General features: G+C 38.2%; 1 protein-coding gene across 6 annotated transcripts in view; it reads right to left on the reverse strand.

Annotated features, from left to right (window-relative positions):
* Nucleotides 1-21034, reverse strand: part of PCDH7 (protocadherin 7) — a 421790-nt gene that overhangs the window by 325489 nt on the left and 75267 nt on the right. The window lies entirely within an intron of this gene.

Here is a 21034-nt window from a genome sequence, read left to right on the forward strand (position 1 = left end):
AGCCCAAGGTCACTGGTTTGAGCAAGGTGTCACAGGCTCAGCTTGAGCTCTTTGGTCAAGGCACATGTGAGAAACTATCAACAGAACAAGTAAAGTAACCCAACTACAAGTTGATGCTTCTCATCTTTCTCCTCTCCCTCGTTCTCTCTTTTCCTATCTCTCTTTTTCTCTAAAATCATAATAATAATGAAAAAGAAGAAAATAACTTTAATCCACCCTTATATATTTACATTAGGAATTAATATGAGGAGCTAATAACATATTCTTAAACATAAGAATATATTTAGTTAATAAATTATATAAAATTTTTAACATTTTTTTGTATTTTTGTATGGTTTTTTTTGTGTGTGTGTGACAGAGACAGAGAGAGTCAGAGAGAGGGACAGACAGACAGGAAGGGAGAGAGATGAGAAACATCAATTCTTCATTGCAGTTCCTTAGTTGTTCATTGATTGCTTTCTCATATATGCCTTGACCAGGGGGCTACAGCAAACCCAGGAACCCCTTGCTCAAGCCAGCGACGTTGGGTCCAAGCTGGTGAGCCTCACTCAAACCAGATGACCCCGTGCTCAGCTGGCGACCTCGGCATTTCAAACCTGGGTCCTCCATGTCCCAGTCAGATGCTCTATCCATTGCACCACTACCTGGTCAGGCAAATTATATAAAGTTTATATCAACACTTTAAGCCCTAGCCATCTTTCACAAGATAGTAGGACTTGAAACATTTGTCTGCATATGTCTTTGTGCCAGCTATTAAGCTATAGTAAAATGAATGGTGAACAAAAAGTAAACAAAGACTACTAATTCAAAGGGACTTCCTCATAGAAAGAGAAAACTAAATAGGTAAAACAAAGACATTGTTTAACTCAAGACAAAGTGAAAAATACCACCACCAGTAATGTTCAGAGAAGAAAGAACAAATGAAAGAGTTGATACTGCATTTTACAGTTTTAAAACAATTCACTGAAGAGTAAAATAAACTAAAGGAAATCATAATTAACTGAGCTAGCAATAGAAATTCATATAATGAATAATGAAATTTTTACTCTGAGTCTGGTAAGAAACTACAGAAAACTTTAGAAAAGCATAATAATAGAAGTCCAAAGCATGTTTACAATGATATTTGACTTCTTTTATATAGATTTACTTAATATAGGTAGATTACCTGTTTAACATATGTATATACCTATATTATCTATATGTAAATATAGATATTTACACATATATGTAAACTTTACCTACAGATAATATAAGTAAAAATTTCCCTACATGTAAAAATTGGTAATAAGAAACTGAAGCATTCAAGTATTATATATATGCTTATATAAACATGTAATATATATGCATATATATATGATCAAAATTTTATAAATGCAGACATAGGCATATCTATGCATACCATTTAAAAAAAAACAACTGTGGCCAAGGTGAAATTTACTTCCTTGAAGCAACCTTTTTTCTTCCTAAGTGTGAGCTCAGTGCCTTAACTCTACACTATAAGGGGCAATATCAGTTATATTATGTTGTGTTACTGTTTCCTTTATCAAACTATAAACTTCTTGAAGACAGGGATGGTGCTATACAGAGCCCTACCATTTTTAGCACAATGTTTATTAACTCCATTATTTTCTTGTGTGAATACATTTATTTGAAAGGATCCAGAGATTAATAAAATTTTTGCAAAATCATCCTGTGAGTGACATTCCAAAATTAATGGTTCAATTTCATTAATACCTTTGTCTGCCTCCTCTTTAAAAATTCAGTTACAGGCCTGACCTGTGGTGGCACAGTGGATAAAGCGTAGACCTGGAAATGCTGAGGTCGCCGGTTCGAAACCCTGGGCTTGCCTGGTCAAGGCACATATGAGGGTTGATGCTTCCAGCTCCTCCCCCTTCTCTCTCTCTCTGTCTTTCTCCTCTCTCGCCCTCTCTATCTCGCTCTCTCCCTCTCTCTGTCCTCTCTAAAAATGAATAAAAAAAATTAAAAAATTAAAAAAAATTTAGTTACAAATAAATATACAACAAATGGGGGGGGGAAGGGTAACATAAAACTAAATTTTTCTTCATGTTTAAAAACAGAGGTTACAATATCTGACAATACAACTTTTTTTTTTATAAAAGGGAATGATATCTTCCGTGTTCAAAGGTGATACTATAACCCTCCATAAAAAGGGCATCCTCTTTTCTTTCTGATGATTCTCCTGTATGTTCATTATGATAGATTTGCAAAAAGTTCGACTGAGTTACTGCACCTCCCTAAATAAGTTAATCACCAGAAGCTCAGAGTTACTGCATCTCCCTAAATAAGTTAATCACCAGAAGCTCAATATATCTTCATAAAGCTTAGAATTACATCTTCATTTTTTAATTAAAGGCCTGACTATGTTTATGACAGTTACAAAATTTAATATGTGCATGTTTACTTAGTTGAAAAATTAAATTCATCAGCTTACCTGCTAGTCACTACGGGTTTTATAATAACAAGAAAAATGTAAGTAACCTTAATGTTATTCTGTCAAAATCAATTGGATGAATGATGTTCTCCCTTCATTATATGAGGGAGAGGAAAGAAAAAGAGATCGTATGGAGAATAAGGTTTAGAAAATAAGGGAAGAACATACCCTTTCACAGACTAGTTAAAGCAGGACTGTGAAAACAAAAGTATACACTAGAATAAAGTTTTACTTTATGTTCCAAAAATTTTTAAACCATTTAATATAATTCAGCAATATAAATGCTTATGTGGCTCACTTATCAAATTTGGCTGTTAAATTTTTCTAGAAAGGAATGTTTATTGTTTTAATGGTAAACATTTTTATAAAATGGATTTAAGAATTCATATTTCGACTACAGTATACAACCAATTTCTGAGTGAATTTATGAAGGAAAAACGATTACACTATTTTACATGTAATTATGAAATGCACAGTAATACTGCTATGTAATATTTTTTAAATTATACAGCAAACAGTAATAAATTTATAGCTTGATATATAAAAGTTTTAAGGCCTAAAGATAGTCTCCAAACCATACTAACACCTGCCGTATGCCCACCCAGATATATTATACACAAGAGAAGATTTAAAATGTTACAATGGTAGACTTATTTAAACAATTTTATTTACTTAATCCATTTGGTGTAAAGTCTTAATTCTTGGGGACCTTAAATCTTCAGGAGCAGGAGTATTATTCCCCAGCCTTGGAAAAGGAATACATCTCCTCTTCTATAACTTGTCCTTTGTATACATTTGCCTCTGTCCGATGAACTGAAAATCTCAATGTGGGGACATGTCTTGTGCACCTGCTGAATTACCTCTCCCTATCTGTTCACACGTATGGCCCTCAGTTTCATCTACTCTTTCTCTCCACATAGCATTCTTGTCCTTTACCTAGTGAAATGTTACTATTATTTCCAAGTCCAGCTCAGGTGTCTTGACTCTTCTCCTGACATTCTCGGACTTCCACTAGCCCCCATCCAGGGACACAATGACTTTAATGGACCCTGGGCTTCTCTATTTTTGTGGAACAGTTTCATCAGTAAAATGGCTTAGAGATTATACACAGAGTAGGTCAAAACTATGTTTACAGTCTGCGAGGATGCAAAACACAGAATTTATTCTTGTATTATCTATTTATTAATTATCCTATTATTTTCCACATATATGCCTCTATATATGTAGCTAGCTGACTTAAAAAAAAAGTATATATTCAGAAGATCCCAGTCTAGGGAGACAGACCAACAGTCCATTATATTACACTCAGATCGTGTTAGGAGAGGTGAACACTTGTGCTAAGGAAATACAAGTAAGGCTCCAACCCTGATTCAGGTTGTAAGTGAAGTGAGGTACTTCAGGTTTGTGTTGATCAAATCTTCAAATAATACTTTTATCTATACAAGTAATGAAAGAAAACTTGCAGAAAGTAAAGGATATAAAAAGGTAAAAAAATTAAATCACCTGCAATCCTAGCATATAAGGTGGAGTTTCGCATTGAAGAACATGAAATACATCACCAGGAGAAAAGACAATTTGCATTCCAGATGTAAAAAAAGCAAGTAGCAGTGAGACGGCATCACGAAATCAGAACAGATGCTAGAGTGCTGGGGCCACAGCATGTGTTACATGAAATGTGAACCAAGCCAACCCGTTCTGGCTCCGCAGAGAGGCTCGCTGGGGCACGGAAGGCAGACGGGGACAAGCAGAAAATGCAAAGTTAGTGAACACTCACTCAGGAAGCGCCAAGGGACCAAGACTCAGAATCAAGCAAGGCGAGAGCAATTCTACATATTATTTTTCCCCTGAGATAAAATATTTCAGTTGGTGGGTGATAAAGACTGTCATATTTCAAAAGCCTGTACAGTGATAGTTCTCTCTGCCTCCCGTGGGGGACTTACTCAAACGAAACATTTCACGTTCTTCATTTTTTAATTCTTTGTAACGTCACTAAAGACAGGCAGAGAAATTTCTCACATTTGACCATTACAGAAATGGAGTCTCAGAGACGTGCAGTTTCACTCAAGGTCAAAGAGGTTCAAAATAACAAGATCAAGACTCACACTTCCCTTTCTCTCCTTTCCAGAAAAAGACCTGGATATTCAGACCTATACATGCTACAGTGGGCAGCACAGACAGCTGGAGCAAGGGGCAGGGTGGGGCTGGGGGAGTCTATACTGCTATTCAAATTATTCATTAGAAATGTTTCTTTTTCGCCTTGATTTATTTAGATAATGGCTTTATTTTTTCATTTTCTTGAATTATGTAGCTATATCATTAATCTAATTTGACTGTTTAAAAGCTTATAGGCTTAATAAAGAATGAGAAAAAGAATGATAAACTAATTTTCCAGACACATTTGTAAGCTTTTCAATAGTGACATGAATATGAATATTTCATAATTGCGTATTTTCTTTCTGAAGACCAATAGCCATTTTAACATAGAAACCATTACTAGAATTACCAGATGGGAGCTTTATTTGCTTTTAAAGTGGGTTAGAAATAGTATCAATTAGTCACTGATAAAGGCCTATAAGAAGTTGAGAGATTTTTCATAATTTAGCTCCACGATAATTTTAGGTATCATCAGCAAAACAAAAAATACAAAAATGTTTGTAAAAAGCAACATATGTCTTGACAATTTTCTAATCATCTGTGTGTAAAATACTCAATTCTTCTGCGCAGATGGAACTTTCCATGTAACACATTTGTACTCTCAAGCCTACACAAGATTACTAAGAATTAGTAATCCACATTTCTACAATTTGTTTTAATCTGATTCTACCCAGTTAGAGCCCAAAGTTGTGTTCGTTATTTCCATAGAAAAAGAGGTGACTGCTCATATAAAATACAGAGAAGGCGGTTGTTGAACTGAAAGCTGAATTTATTCAGAAATGGCATTAAAAACTAGTCTCCGCCCTTGTTAGTAAAAATAAAAGGGAAAGATGCCAGATGGAAAGCAACCAAATGCTGTTCTTTCAGGAGCTAAGTTATCGTGATGGGGAAATACTGAGAGAGGAAAAAGGGATTTTCATCAGGACACCCTGAGAAAGTTTTCTGGGTCCAGCTGCCAGTGAAGAAGCAGAAAACAGTTATTATCCAAATGTCTTATTCTTGACCTGTGGTGGCACAATGGATAAAGCTTTGACCTGGAACGCAGAGGTCTCCAGTTCAAAACCCTGAACTTGCCCAGTCAAGGCACATATGGGAGTTAATACTTCATGCCTCCCCCATCCCTTCTGCCCTTCTCTAAAATGAATAAAAGTTTAAAAAAAATTCTTCAAACATCTTAACAAATCTATCAGAAAAACGACTGAATGGTTTAGACTAGGGAACGCATTTTATAGTGGCTTTTCTGTGATATGTGAAACTTATCGATTGCACTCTCTCCCTAAAATCAATAACTGATCATTGTGTTTAACCCCCTTTCAGTATGTTTATTTAGTCAGTACTGGCATCTCTTCTATCCTTCCCACAGCCTTTGTACGTGTTTGGATCTCACTCAGCTTTTGCAGACACCACACATATTAATGTGCTTACATGCCCACCTCTGCCTCCTGGACCAGTTAAGAAAAGAAGCCGCCCCTGCTAGTGTAGGCTCCCCAGAGAGCCAGCTGTGACTAAACACGTATTTGCTCTCTCAGGAATAAAAGGAACTGTGTTGAGACCTCTCTTGCTTGAGTGTCTCCAAAAATGTAAGCTCTATTGAAGCATCTCATTTGGGGCTTGATAAAATACCTGGGATCAGAAAGCCTCTCTCATCTTCCTATCAGCTGGGATTTGGAAAGCCTGACTGACGCTAATCACCCAATTTTCTTTAAAAAAAAAAAAATAGATGATGACTGTGACAATATGTGCTGGGTTAGGCCAGGAATGTAATATTTAGTCAGAACATTTGCTTCATCATATCTTTAAGAAGCAAACGTGATTCAGGCAGATATATAAATATTTTGTGGTTTCAGATTACATGCAGGGAGCTTAATTTCACATTCAGATCTTCAATGATTATTAAGAGTTATTTAGAGCTTCAAACATAACATTATATTTAATGCATAAAAATTTATTCTATTTTTATAGTGGAAAGACTGTGAAAATAATTCATTCATACCTGATATCCTCATATATTTACCTGAAAACAGTAATCCATCAACATACTTCCATGAACACAGTCGGTGTCTTGATACTAAGTGATACATATAACCATAATGCATGGACTCTCAAATAGATATGTATCCTTGCTTCAAAAATAAGAGAAGTACATTTTCCCTTGCTTTGCTCAAAAAGAAAGTGAGTTTAAGGAAGAGAAGGTCTTGGTTTTATTGTATTTTATTCTTACACTTTGGAGAACTATTGAAAAAATGGTTAAAATCTTCTGATCTATTAACCTTATTAATATAATAATTCACGACTCATGTAAAGTTCTTCTAGGCTTAAACATAACCTTCAGGTTATTTTAATAGTTTCTTTACAGATGATGATTAGAATATAATATATATCTTGTATGTATACCAAAAGCATAATAGCTAGGTTTTTCAAAAATTATAGCTCTTAAAGAGAAACCAATATCCCAAAAGGTACTATTTTATTCATGTCAATGTTTTCAGATGTGGAGAAGTTAATTAGAGATGCTTACAACATTGCAAATGCCTTATGCATTAAAAAACATCAATGTATCATTCAGGAATCATGTTATCTATATGACCTGTACACAAAAAAATAAAAAGTTAAGAACTCTAATGACCCAAATGTAAATAGGCAGGAAAACCAAATCAAACTCTACAGTGCACTCTTGTGTTTGTCCAGGTGTAGATGGGATCAATCTGGCAAACTAAGTTTGGGGCAGACATTGACACTGCTAGTCCTAATCAGTGTTCCAATAGCTATAAGTTCGAGTATTGCTATTAGAAGTGGTCAAGAAAGTTTCTGTTAGACTTGACATTTGAAATGAGACTTAAATGGTGATGAGAAGGCAGGCATATGAAGCCTGGAGGGGAGAAAGTATAACAGAAAGAATAACAAGTTCAAAGGCTTTAAAGGGGGAAATTTCTTTGTATGGCCAGTAGCCATGGCCACCATCACAGCCGCCTGGCCCATGCAGGTTCACATTTGATTCTGGCAGACGGTAATGAAACAATGAAGCCAAGAACTGGTGGGCCATTAGCTTTAATCCGAGCTTGCACCTGGTGGTCAAGTAAAAACACACTGGGCTCCAAAACCCACTCATTTAGTGCTCACAAAGCTACTGACTTATCTGAGTTTCCTAGGATCAAACATTTGGACCTCACCAGCCTTATTCACCTCTATTTCCCATCTCCTTCTCTCTGCACAAACTGGCTTCTCCTTCAGCACTCCGCCATCTTGGCTGCCTCTCTTCTCCTCCATGTTTCATTTCTCTACTCTCCTTTCTCTGCTCTCTCCTCTAATGCTGATCTCAGGAACCAAGAGAGAGCAAGCTCCTGGTTTGCCCCATTTTATAGTGTAGAAATCAAAACCTTTAATCCAATATACAAACAAGGAAGTCTCTGATACAAAGTCACTTAGGGTGGGAAAGGCTTAGTCTTAAAATTAAGCCTTAGGCTATAATAACCCTGCCTGCTTACAGCTTGTCCCCCACACTCAATGCAAACTGTAAGCGAACAAACCTGTATATTCTATTTACAAACTTATTTGACCAGCACTTTTCATGTTTAAGTGACAAAAAAAAGGGGGGGGGTTTGAGGTGGTCAGAGTGGCTTTGGTTTAGTGAGTAATGCTGACAATGAAAGAGGTTAGGTCCCAGAGACAGGCTGGTACCCAATCAGGGGATGCTTCTAAAACACTTTGGAAGATTGGGTTTTATTCTCCTCATAATGGGTCATCCCTGGAGAGTTTTAACTAGTGGAAGACTATGTCTGCATTCATATTAGAAAGTTTACTCCATGAAGAAGTCCTGGAAGGAGTCTTGCAGAGACAGGGACACAGCAGATGGTGGTCGTTTGGATTACTGTTTAGATGAGGAGGTGGTGAAAAGTGGTCAGATCTGGTACAACATTTTGAGGTAAAGGTAACAGCAATGACTGGTGGAGCGGGGTGGCATATTAAGGGAAAGAGCAAAAGATGATCTCTGAATCTTTCACTCTGAGCAAAATCTGTACGTAGATGCACTATTCCCTCACCTGAGGAAGGTCAATGAAAACAAATTGAGATGTTTGGGGTAGAAATCAATGTGTCTGTGTCAGTCAAATAAGTTTGTAAATATGACATATATGTTTGCTCCCTTATAATTTGCAATGGGTGTGGGAGACACGCTGTAAGCCAGCAAAGTCATTATAGCCTAAAGGCTTAGTTTTAAGACTAAGCCTTTCTCACCCTTTTAATTCTAAAATCTTCTCAACACTAAGCTTTTCTCCACACCCTTGACTGTTGCATGATGTTGGGTGGTGCACTCTTATAGAGTCCCATTTATGCCTCAGATAAGTGACTTTGTATCAGAGACTTCCTTCTTTGTAAATTGGCTTAAAGGTTTTGATTTCTACACTATAAAATGGGGCAGACTGGGAGCTCTCTCTCTCTCTCGCTTTCTGCTATTAGTATTGCAGAGGAGAAGCAGCCAAGATGGCAGAGCACTGAAGGATAAGTCAGTTTGTGCAGAAAGAAGGAGATGGGGAACAGAGGTTGTAAAGCCAGAAGCCACGGCCACTACTACAGCCTGGCCCATGCAGGTTCACATTGGATTTGGACAGTCAGTAAAGAAACAACGGAGCCAAAAACTGGTGGGCCATCTTCTTTAATCCTAGCTTGCACCCGGCGGGCAAGTAAAAACACACACTGGGCTCCAAAACCCACTCACATTCAGTGCTCACAAAGCTACTGACTTATCCGAGTTTCCTAGAATCAAAGGTTCCTAGCTCACCAGACTTAGTCACCTCTGTTCCCCATCTCCTTCCTTCTCCCTGCACAAACTCTGCACAAACTGACTTCTCACTCAACACTCCACCATCTTGGCTGCTTCTCCTGGCTTCCTCCCCGTGGCCTTTCTCTGCTCTCTGCTCTCTCCTCTAATGATAATCTCAGGAATCAAGAGAGCAAGCTCCCATTCTGCCCCTATTTTATAGTGTAGAAATCCAAACCTTCAATCGAATACACAAAATAGGGAAGTCTCTAATACAAAGTCACTTATCTGGGGCATGATGGGATTGTACCACCCCCACATCAAAAAGGGTGGGAAAGGCTTAATTCCAAAACCAAGCCCCAGGCTACAAGGATCCTGCCTGCCCACAACCCGCCCCCAACACACATTAATATCACCTGGGCAACAGCTTACATGTGGGCAGCGCCATTAACAAAGTGAGCATAATATATTTTATCTGCCCAGCAGAGGTGAATAAGGCTGGTGTGGTAGAAACCTTTGATTCTAGGAAACTCAGATGAGTCAGTGGCTTTGGGAGCCCTGAATGGAGAGGGAACTATTTTCCCACTGTGTGTGTTTCTCACCCACTGGGTGCGAGCTAGGATTAAAGCTAATGGCCCACCAGTTCTTGGCTTCAATGTTTCATTACTGTCTGTCAGAATCAAATGCAAACCTGCCTGAGCCAGGCGGCCGTGATGGTGGCCGTGGCTACTGGCTTTACAGTCTGCTTTTGCTCTGTTTTTGTGATCACATTAATAACTAGCATTTATTGAGCACTTGTTCAGTTTCATGTATATTTTTAAACAATTACATATTTATTATTTTCCTTATTTAATCTTCCCAAGAATCCCAAGAAGTAGTTCTTTGTATTATTGTAAGGCCAGGAGCCGCCATCGTGGCCATTCACATGCAGGTTCCCATTGGATTCGGGCAGACGATAAAGAAATGACGGAGTCAGAGGATGGGGGGCCATCCTGTTTATTGGTGTCTCACCAAGACAGGCAAACCACAAAAGAAGACAAGGGAAAAGCAGAAAACCAGCTCTTTCCATGAAGGGCAAGGGATCAGGGAAGCCCCTGTAATTGTGATAGCAGGAACTGTGTGTCCAAGCTCCTGGTCTGTCCCACTCCATAGTGCAGAAAACCAAAATCCCTTAATCCAATATACAAACAAGGAAGTCCCCGACACAAAGTCACCCATCCAAGGCATAATTGGATTCCTCATGAGAGTGCACCACCCAGATTATACAATCAGTCAAGGGTGTGGGGAAAAGCCTAGTCCCAAAACCAAACCCCAGGCCACAACGACCCGGCCTGCCCACAGCCTGTCCCCCACATCCAATATAAGTCACAAGCGAGCAAACATATATATCATATTTACAAACTTATTTGACCAACAATTATCCTCATTTTAGAGATAAGAAAACTAAAGTACAGAATGACTAGTACTTGACAGTCAGCAAATAGAGCCAAGGAGAATCAGATGCCAGAACTTACTGCCTGACCACTACATACTATTGCCTTTTCCACTAGAAAAGCAAGTAGGTACTTGTACTGAATATAGAGCCCAGGGCAGAAGGCTGGGATAGCAACAAATGAAAACAAAATCCTGGGGCACTACATGATTTAGACAACAAGGAGAAGCAGCATAGGAGACTAAGAAGATGAAGGCAGCATAGGAGGAACAAAACCTAGTGAATATGTTGATATAACATGCTCCAGGGAGAGGAAGTGAACAACCACTCAAATGTCAAGATATAGAGAAAAAGATACAATTGACCACTGTATTTAACAAAAAAATGCTGGTGACCTTTATAGAGATGTATCAGTAAAGTGTAAAAGACAAAAAACCCGTAGGAGTGGATTAAAGAGATTTTAAGATGTAAATAGACCATGACCATATAGACAATATCTTGACAAGTTTGAGTGAAGGAGATAAGAAAGGTGAAGTTATAACTGGAAGTCAGAGACCTGTTTGTTTGTTTTTATGGTTAGTTAGGTATTTTGAGTTTAATATGTTATATTACCACATGTTTAAATGCAAATTAATATGACTTAGTAGAGAAGGGGAAAATGTATTCACTAGTGCATATCTCAGGCTAAATACAAATTAAGTTACCATACCAGAGAATTGCTTGCAATGAGTTTTAAGTTCTATTCACATAGAGTTGACTACACAAACAGGAAGAGGGATATTTTCTTGGACTTCCTCTCCCAACTGTGGAACATTGTTCTATTTTCTCAGTTCACTTAGCTCTATATCTATAAAGCCTAAACAATCAAACCACCTCTCTTCTAACTCTTAGCATCTACAAGTGCTTCATCAATTCAGTAGAATAATTTGGCAGCTGTTGTTTTTTGTTGTTGTTTTTTCCCTTTCTTCTAACACTTGTCACCATCCTAGATGAGTGGATGATTCATTTGTCTATTTACCGTTCAAATTCTTCCGCCCCTGTATTCCAGTCACAGTCACTGCCATTCATCTTTGGCAATCCACACCCATAGATACAGAAATGGGACTGTTTCTAAACAAGAAGCGTTCTACTATAATATCCTGAATTGTGAAATTCTTCTTCTCTTTCATCCCTTCTCCCATTCATTCGTGGCCACATAAACTCTGCCTAGGCTTCAAAGGCTGATGCTCTGCCTTTCCTGTTTCCAGCAGTCTCCAATTCTTCCTGGGTTGATTGCCACCTCCTCTGAGTTTTGATCTCCCTGATAACACACTTCCCCTGAGCGAAACACATTCCTCCATCCTTTGACCTTCTCTCACGGCTGCCTTGCCAATCCCAAACCAACCCTACCATCTGTTTGCCCTCCTCCTCCTCGTGAGCTGCCAAGAGTTACTCAAGAAAACTGACTAACCACACCGATGGACCCTGCTACACATTTACAATTTCCTATGTCAGTTGAACTCTCAGAGCTGCTAGCAGCCTGTTACTCATTCTTACTTGGCTGGTCTTCCTTTTGCACAGTTCCCACCATACCTTCCTCAGATTCCCAACCCTTGCCTTCATCCCCCTCTATCTCAACACATGACTTTACCTCCTACTGCGGAGAGCTTTGAAGCTATCAGGTGTAAACCCTTCCACTTCCCTCCTCTACATCTCCAAAAGTATCTGTATCTTCACTCGTTAAAACTATGTACATTCTGCATATCAGAAGAATCCTTATTCTTTTGTCCATCTGCCTTGTTGATTCTTCTCCCCTTCCCTCTGCCAGCACCTGGTTTCATCAATGTGCTTTCTCTTTTCTGCTCAACCTCTCACTTTCTTTCAACCTACAAGCAAGCTTACCTGAATATCCCTATTTTGTTAAAAAAATAATAATCCTTTCTTACCTCTTACGCCATCAAATTGCTCTTTCCTCTTCCTTTTTTTCTACAAAAATTCTTGGCAAAGTCCCTTGCATTCAATGGCTCTTTACTTAAAACTGGTTGCATAAAATCTGATGTAATCTTACCTGGACACCATGCTAATAACTCTATTAAAAATGTCACATAAAGAAGTCCTTTATCACCTTCCAATTTTCTTGATTTGGATGTTGGGAGTTTGGTTTTAATATGAATTCATTCACTTACTAACTCTCTAAGTTTGGGTCAGGTATTTAACATCTCTAAGATTCAGCTCCCTGACATTAAATTAGGAATGCATGGGCCACTTTAAAAAAATACCCTGGTTTCCTATGAGCAAATTACTTTTCACTCATTGAATTTACTCTGATAAGACTTTATTCAAAGTGTGTTGCTCTTCCTTAACAAAAGATTGACAAGTTACCCGAAAAGGACATTTCTACATTACCTCTCTGGAGTCTGAATAGTGAGCACAGTGATGAAATAAATTACCATAATTGAATTTAAGTCATTGCAGCATGAGTGTTTGAAAGACATAGTCTATCAATTCCTACTAATCTCTGAATTTACTTCTACTGTCTTACCTGAGCATGTTCCTTCACTCTCCACTAGTGTCATGTAAATTTTTGGTTTTCAAAGCTATCTTTGATTTAAAATATTGTTAAAGTCAAGATGGTGGTATAAGTAAACACTACTCTCCTCCTCCTGCAGCCACATCAGACTTACAACTGAACTAAACAATGGCTCTCATTCAAAACTGCAATGGAAGTTCTATAACTAAGGATATAAAAAAGAAGTCACCATGAGAAGAGTAGGAGGGGCAGAGGCAGGAAACAGGCTGGTCCCACACCCATGTGTGGCAGTCATAAACCAGGATAGGTATTCCGGCTGCAGAGCTCCTCCCTAAGGAATGAAGGGTCCTAGTCCCACACCAGACCCCCCCCCCCCAACCCAGGGGTCCAGGGCCAGGAAGAGAAGTCCCCATAACTCTATCTGTGAAAGTCAGTAGAGATGGAGAAAGTAAGAGAGAAGACGGCTGGAGTTTCAGGCACTCCTTTTTTTTTAATGTATTTATTGATTTGAGACAGACAGGAAGGGAGAGAGAGAGAGAGAGAGGAAAAAAAAACACTGATTTGTTGTTTCCCTTATTTATGCATTCATTGGTTGATTCTTGTTTGTGCTCTGACTGGGATTGAACAAACAACCTGGGTGTATTGGGATGATGTTCTAACCTACTGAGATACTTGACCAAGGATTAGGCACTCCTCTAAAAGGGCCTGCACAGGGACATGACTGGACTCATTTTTTTTGAGCTCCACGATTGGGGCAGCAACTCAAATGCATCCAGGGACAGAAAAACTGAATTGTCTGGCATCAGAACAGAGGTGGGAGGGATAGCTTTCTTCCAGACAAAAGTGTTAAGAGAGGCCATTGTTTCTTTGCTCAGACCTCCCTCCAGAAAGGTGGGAGGTGGGTGCCATATCTGATTCTCCATCAACCTGACTCACACTCTTCACCCAGCCATGATGATTTGCTGAGACCATGCCCAACTCAACCTTTAGACTCAGCCCAATCCATTTTCAGTGACTTTTCCATACCAATACCCGTCTCAGCTTCTGCTACAGACTTTCTTAAAATGTCTCAAACAAGCAACAACTGGCCTCAGCATGCCCTGTATCTCTTGCTATATGGCCCTAAACCTGGAACTATCAACAGCCACCTTTGGTTTGCAGCTTGACATCTTCTGGGCAAGGCTATAATAAGAGATGAAGAAGGAACCAAGCAATTCCAATTCTGGGTATTTATCTAAAGAAATCCAAAACATTAAATTTAAAAGACATATGGATCCATATATTCATTGCAGCATTATTTACAAAAGCCAAGATATGGAAGCAGCCTGGGTATACATCATCAGACAAACTTATAAACAAGAAATAGTGCATATATACAATGGAATTAGGCTCAGCCATAAAAAAAAAAAAGAAAAAAATCTTGATATCTGGAACAATATGGATGGGCATAGAGAGTATTGTGCCAGATGAAATAAGTCAGACAGAGGGAGACAAATGACATATGAATTCACTTATATGTGGAACTTTAAAAAGCAAAGTAAACAAACAAGCAGAACAGACACAGACTCATAGATACAGAGAACATTTTAACAATTGCTGGATGGGAACGGAGTAGGAAGGTGAAAAGGGTGAATGGATTAAGAAGTAGGGATAATTAAAGAATGGTGTTGGTAGTTAAAGAATATTCGTAGAAAATAGTCATAGAAATACTAGGTATAACATAGGAATATAGTCAATAATATTTTGGTAACTATGTATGATGTCAGATAGTACTAGATTTATCAGGGTGATCAGTTTATAAGTTATTTAAGTGTCTAATCACTGGGTTGTACACCTGAAACTAATATAATATTGTATATAAACTGTAATTAAATTTTTAAAAAACATTTAAAAAATAAAAGCTAAGTCTTACTTAATATATGCATCAAGAAGGAAACAGAGATCCCCTGACCAGGCGGTGGTGCAGTGGATAGAGCATCAGACTGGGATGTGGAGGACCCAGGTTCTAGACCTTGAGGTCGCCAGCTTGAATACAGGCTCATCTGGTTTGAGCAAGGCTCACCAGCTTGAGCCCAACGTCGCTGGCTCGAGCAAGGGGTCACTCCGTCTGCTGTAGCCCCCCCGGTCAAGGCATATATGAGAAATCAATCAACGAACAACTAAGGAGCTGCAACGAAGAACTGATGTTTCTCATCTCTCCATTCCTGTCTGTCTGTCCCTATCTGTCCCTCTCTCTGACTCTGTCTCTGCCACACAAAAAAAAGAAGGCAAAAGAGATCATAAAAAGAAATAAAATAAAATATTGTTAAAAATTATTTCTATTGCTTGAAAATAATTTTTATTATTAGAATTAAATGACCAAATCTGTGCAAAATTTGTACTGAAAACTCTAATGTGTAGTAAGAGTTACACCAATATCTGCTCTTATTGGGGGGTGGGGGGAGGGGGGATGGGGTAAAGAAAGAGAGGGGGGAGGGGATATGGGGTAAAGAAAGAGAGAGGGGAGGGGGGATGGGGTAAAGAAAGAGAGAGGGGGGAGGGGCACAAAGAAAACCAGATAGAAAGTTACAGAAGACAATTTAACTTTGGGGGAGGGGTATACAGCACAATCAAATGTCAAAATAATCTAGAGATGTTTTCTCTCAACATATGTACCCTGATTTATCAATGTCACTGCATTAAATTTAATAAATAAATTAAAAAATATCTGCTCTTATTATTGTTTTTGATATTGTTAATAATAGCATATCTACTCCATTCTTATTGAAACACCTTCCATCTTTGCTTCCCCCCCCCCCCCCCCGCCACACAATTTTCTCCTGATTTTACATTTACTTCTCTGGCTCTTCTTTTATGTTATCTTCTCCAAGGTTCATCAAGATCAGTCCTTCCACACCTTCTCTTTTTACTATTTTTATAAATTCCATAGAGCTCTCACCTATTTGCATGGAATCACTAATCATAAATGATGAACCATTTAATTCTTTCTTTTTCCATTCTTAATCTCCAACATTTCAAATTCCATTTTCTTGTTAAAATATTCAAAACTAATATTAGAAATAAACCTTTTTTTTATTCTTCTATTTTCCCTCTTCTCTTCCCCAACCTCCTACAGAATATTTTATACCTTTTTGCCCATATACCTCTTGATGTCTCCAAAAAACAAGGATCTGAACCACATGACCAGATTGTATCAGATATTCTCATTTTCTGACAAGTCTCTTTCTCCAAGAGTTTTGTTTTGTTTTTTTTAAGTGAGAGGCAGGGAGGCAGAGACAGACTCCAGCATGTACCCTGACCGGGATCCACCCGGCAAGCCCTCTACCTGGAGATGCTCTGCCTGTCTGGGCATTGCTCAGCAACGGAACCATTTTAAGCCTGAGGCGGGGCCATGGAGCCATCCTCAGCACCGAAGTCAACTTTGCTTGAATCATTCAAGCATTAGCTGTGGGAGGGGAAGAGATAGAGAAAGAGATCAGTAGAGGGGGTGAAAGGGGAGAAGCATTGCTGAGCCAACCAGCCTGGGCCTTCTATTTCCAGGAGTTTAACTATAAACTGCCTTTCACTGTATGGAAGGAGCCATTATTCTAAAACACTTATTGTATCATACCCTTCTTTGAAAGCTTTCAGTGACTTCCAAATGTTTACGTGATAAACCTAAACTCCTAGGCATAAAAATCCTATGCTCTTTCTAGTTCATATGTAGTCACTTATTCCATATATCCTGTACTCTAACCACACTGGATTATGTGCCTTATGCCAAATGTAAGATGTACTTTGATGCTTTCATTACTTTGCTCATGAAACATCTCCTTTTTCCCTCCTGACTACAAGTAAACTTAATTTTTTACAACTCAAAAGCTTGTTGTATCATTAATCTTTTCCCAAATGTCTTCATTTACCATTTATCTTTGTCATCCTATAGTGCTTATAACTTAGCTGACTCTCTTGGTAAATGAATTCCTTGAAAGCCTAGATAGTATCTTTTCGAGATTTATCTTTTAAACCTCATACACAGTGTTTGGGTTAAAACAGATATTTAGGCCCTGGCCGGTTGGCTCAGCGGTAGAGCGTCGGCCTGGTGTGCAGGAGTCCCGGGTTCAATTCCCGGCCAGGGCACACAGGAGAGGTGCTCATCTGCTTCTCCACCCCCCCCCCTTATTCCTCTCTGTCTCTCTCTTCCCCTCCTGCAGCCGAGGCTCCATTGGAGCAAAGATAGCCCGGGCGCTGGGGATGGCTCTCAGTGGCCACTGCCTCAGGTGCTAAAGTGACTCTGGATGCAACAGAGCGATGCCCCAGATGGGCGGAGCATCACCCCCTGGTGGGCATGCCGGGTGGATCCCGGTCAGGCACATGCAGGAGTCTGTCTGACTGCCTCCCCGTTTCCAGCTTTGGAAAAATGAAAAAAAAAAAAAAACCCAGATATTTAATAATTATTGTTAAACAATTGTTTCCATCTGGTAATATTAAGAAAATAGATCCGGAAATATATAAATGCATATATAAGTAATATATGGATATATGAATATATGTGAAAATGTATATTTCAATATATTTATTATATAATTTCAATATATTTATTATATTTATTATATATTCAATATATTTATTATATATTGAAATTATATAAATATATTGTGTGTGTATCCAAATTATCCCACCATTTTTATACTTTTATACTTCATTGGTAAATGCTTAGCCAGTAAGTATATGACTCATGACTGACGTTAGCATTCTTAAAATACTTTGCTTATGACATCAAGAGAAAATATATTTAAATTGGGCAAATCAAGCATTGGGTCATCTTAAGTGACATCCAATGCAAAGATGTTCTGAAGAAATATTTCAGAGGTTGTACTTCTTCATATTAATACCAGTAACAAAATTTTGATTTCTAAATTGTAATTTTTACAAGAAAATATTTAACTCTTTCAATTATAAAAACAAAATTTGAATTCTCACACCATGGGTAACAGCAACATTGAAGGAGTGACAGTATTCCTTCGGAAACCTATCCAAAACAATAGAAATTCCAAACAAAAATACAGTTTATAAAATATTATATGATAAATTATACTAAATATGATTTATATAAGATTTGACATAAAGTTTATTATAAAGCATAAAATATTCTGAACATTTAAAACAGAAAACTCAGAAAATTGTTTGAACATTTAAAACTTAAAATGTTTTGAAAGTTGATATTTATCTATAGAACTGTGGGTTAAATATTCTGTGTAATTACAGTATGTGTAACCTCTGCATTATATGTATATAAATATTAAGAATGGCTTCATCAACACAGAGAAATTTTACAGGACATCTCCCTTGGAAATTTTAACACTATAAATACCATACATTAATCATTATTTATAGACCAGGGGTTCTAAATTCTTGAATACTAGATAGCCTGTGGCATGCTATAGGCCTTTTCAGCTCTAACAGATTGAAGCTGAAATTCCTTGGTTGCAAGTCAAAGGTCAGACAGAAAACAGTGAGGCAGAGAGCATTCACTCTATTAGAGTATCTTTTAATTGGAATTAAAGGTGAATAAAAAAGAGGGAAAAAAAAGAGTAACTCCCTCAATCTTGATGATCTTTAAAACTTTACTGTCACAGAATTGTCAGAACTATCTTACTACAAATGAAATCCTATGAATTGCTTTATTTTATTTTTTTAAAGGAAAACAGTGAGTCTTACAAACTACAGGACTGTAAAATCATATGCATGCTATATATGGCATAAATTGGGTGTTGTTGTTTTTTTAACCATGAAGCACAAAAAAACAAAATCAGAGAAAATACTTTCATAATATGCTACAAAAAAAGTCCTTCTAGATAAGATCTGACATAAAAATTAGCTGATTGCTGGAGCAGTTTATCCAGATAATGATCGAGGTAGAAATGGGATGCCATGAGTCTGATGAGTGATGACTCTCTAACCTTCAGCCTCAAGATGGCCCCAAGCATGACTTCATTTGAGATCATAACTTAACATCAAGCAAAGTCTCTTCTGACAGTCAGTGTTAAGACAGGAATTTTACTCTGAAATCATGTTTTGTATCTATGTCTAACATCATCACATGTAAACAGTTTAAGTGGAATATTCAAAGAATTGTTCCATGTCTACAAATGTGAGAAACCACGCATGAGTATGTATTTATTTTTATATTAATTATACAACTTCCTCAACTAAGGAAATAAATTTCTAGTGCAGAGAACTGTGTTGGTGCCAAGAAATGAACAAAAAGAGCAGTTGTTTCGACTACTTCTTATTTTACATTAAGTTTGGCCACTAAAGGCACTGAATCCACGTCTAAGAGGAATATGTCTATATTAAAGCACAATCCAAATCCCTTTAAGTTTATCTGTTTCTTCCCTACCTGGATCATCCTCCTCGCTGTTTGTGAAGTTACTACCCTAACACATCAGGGCTTCCACTTCTCTGTCTTTAAACACCTTTGATGTCCCATTCTTATTTCTTTCTGGATCAAGGCAAATCTTCTTAATATAAAACTAAAGCTTTCTATAGTTTGATCTGTTTTCCTGCCTCCTTTTATGTCATCATGCCTCAGCACCCACTTTTCATCCAGCAGACCCCTTACTCTTGGTATGACGTAGTTATCACATCTCAGTAACACATTTATTATGGTAACAATAGAATTCCTGCAATAGCGTAGATCCTGAGCAACATAGAAAGATGCAAGTTCTGGCCCTGGCCGTTTGGCTCAGTGGTAGAGCGTCGGCCTGGCGTGCAGAAGTCCCGGGTTCGATTCCTGGCCAGGGCACAAAGGAGAAGCGCCCATCTGCTTCTCCACCCCTCCCCCTCTTCTTACACTCTGTCTCTCTCTTCCCTTCCCGCAGCCGAGGCTCCATTGGAGCAAAGATGGCCCGGGCGCAAGGGATGGCTCCTTGGCCTCTGCCCCAGGCGCTAGAGTGGCTCTGGTCACGGCAGAGCGATGCCCCGGAGGGGCAGAGCATCGCCCCCTGGTGGGCAGAGCGTCGCCCCTGGTGGGCGTGCCAGGTGGATTCTGGTCGGGTGCATGCGGGAGTCTGTCTGACTGTCTCTCCCCATTTCCACCTTCAGAAAAATACAAAAAAAAAAAAAAAGAAAGAAAGATGCAAGTTCTACCAGAGCTCACATGATTTGTACTACATATGTATTAAAATATGTGCATTTTACTCTGATTCCCAGTATTTTGTGGGAATACCATATCCTTAACACCTCATCTATTGTAGAAATAAACTCTCAATAAGTATTTGTTGATGACTAATATTTATACATTTTTTTGAATATTCTAGAGAATCACAAAAAATTCTTATTAATAGCATCAAATTAATTCATTGCTTAGTGAACATCTAATCTGCCATAAGTAAGGCACTTTTTTAAGGAACTGGGGAGGAATCAAATAGGTGTCAGACTTGGAAGAGATAGTGTAATAAATAAATAATACATACATGTGTGTATTACTTCATCATTAAAGGTAAAAAGCAACAAGTAGCATAAAATCACACACATAAAATGACTTGAAATTAGTCTAACACATTGGCAATCAGGAAAAAAATTAGTAAAATAAGAATCAAGGATGGAAGAATTCATTTGTGCAGAATTAGAAAGAGAATTGCTGGATGAGATAACAATATGGGCTAAGATAAAAAGGTAAGGAAGTGTGAACAGGTAAAGTCACAGGAAAATAACCAGCTTAGCTGGAGCAAAGAGCTCATGAAAAGG

The sequence above is a fragment of the Saccopteryx bilineata genome, chromosome 5, assembly GCF_036850765.1.
Source record: "Saccopteryx bilineata isolate mSacBil1 chromosome 5, mSacBil1_pri_phased_curated, whole genome shotgun sequence".
In the NCBI taxonomy this organism is placed as follows: domain Eukaryota; kingdom Metazoa; phylum Chordata; class Mammalia; order Chiroptera; family Emballonuridae; genus Saccopteryx; species Saccopteryx bilineata.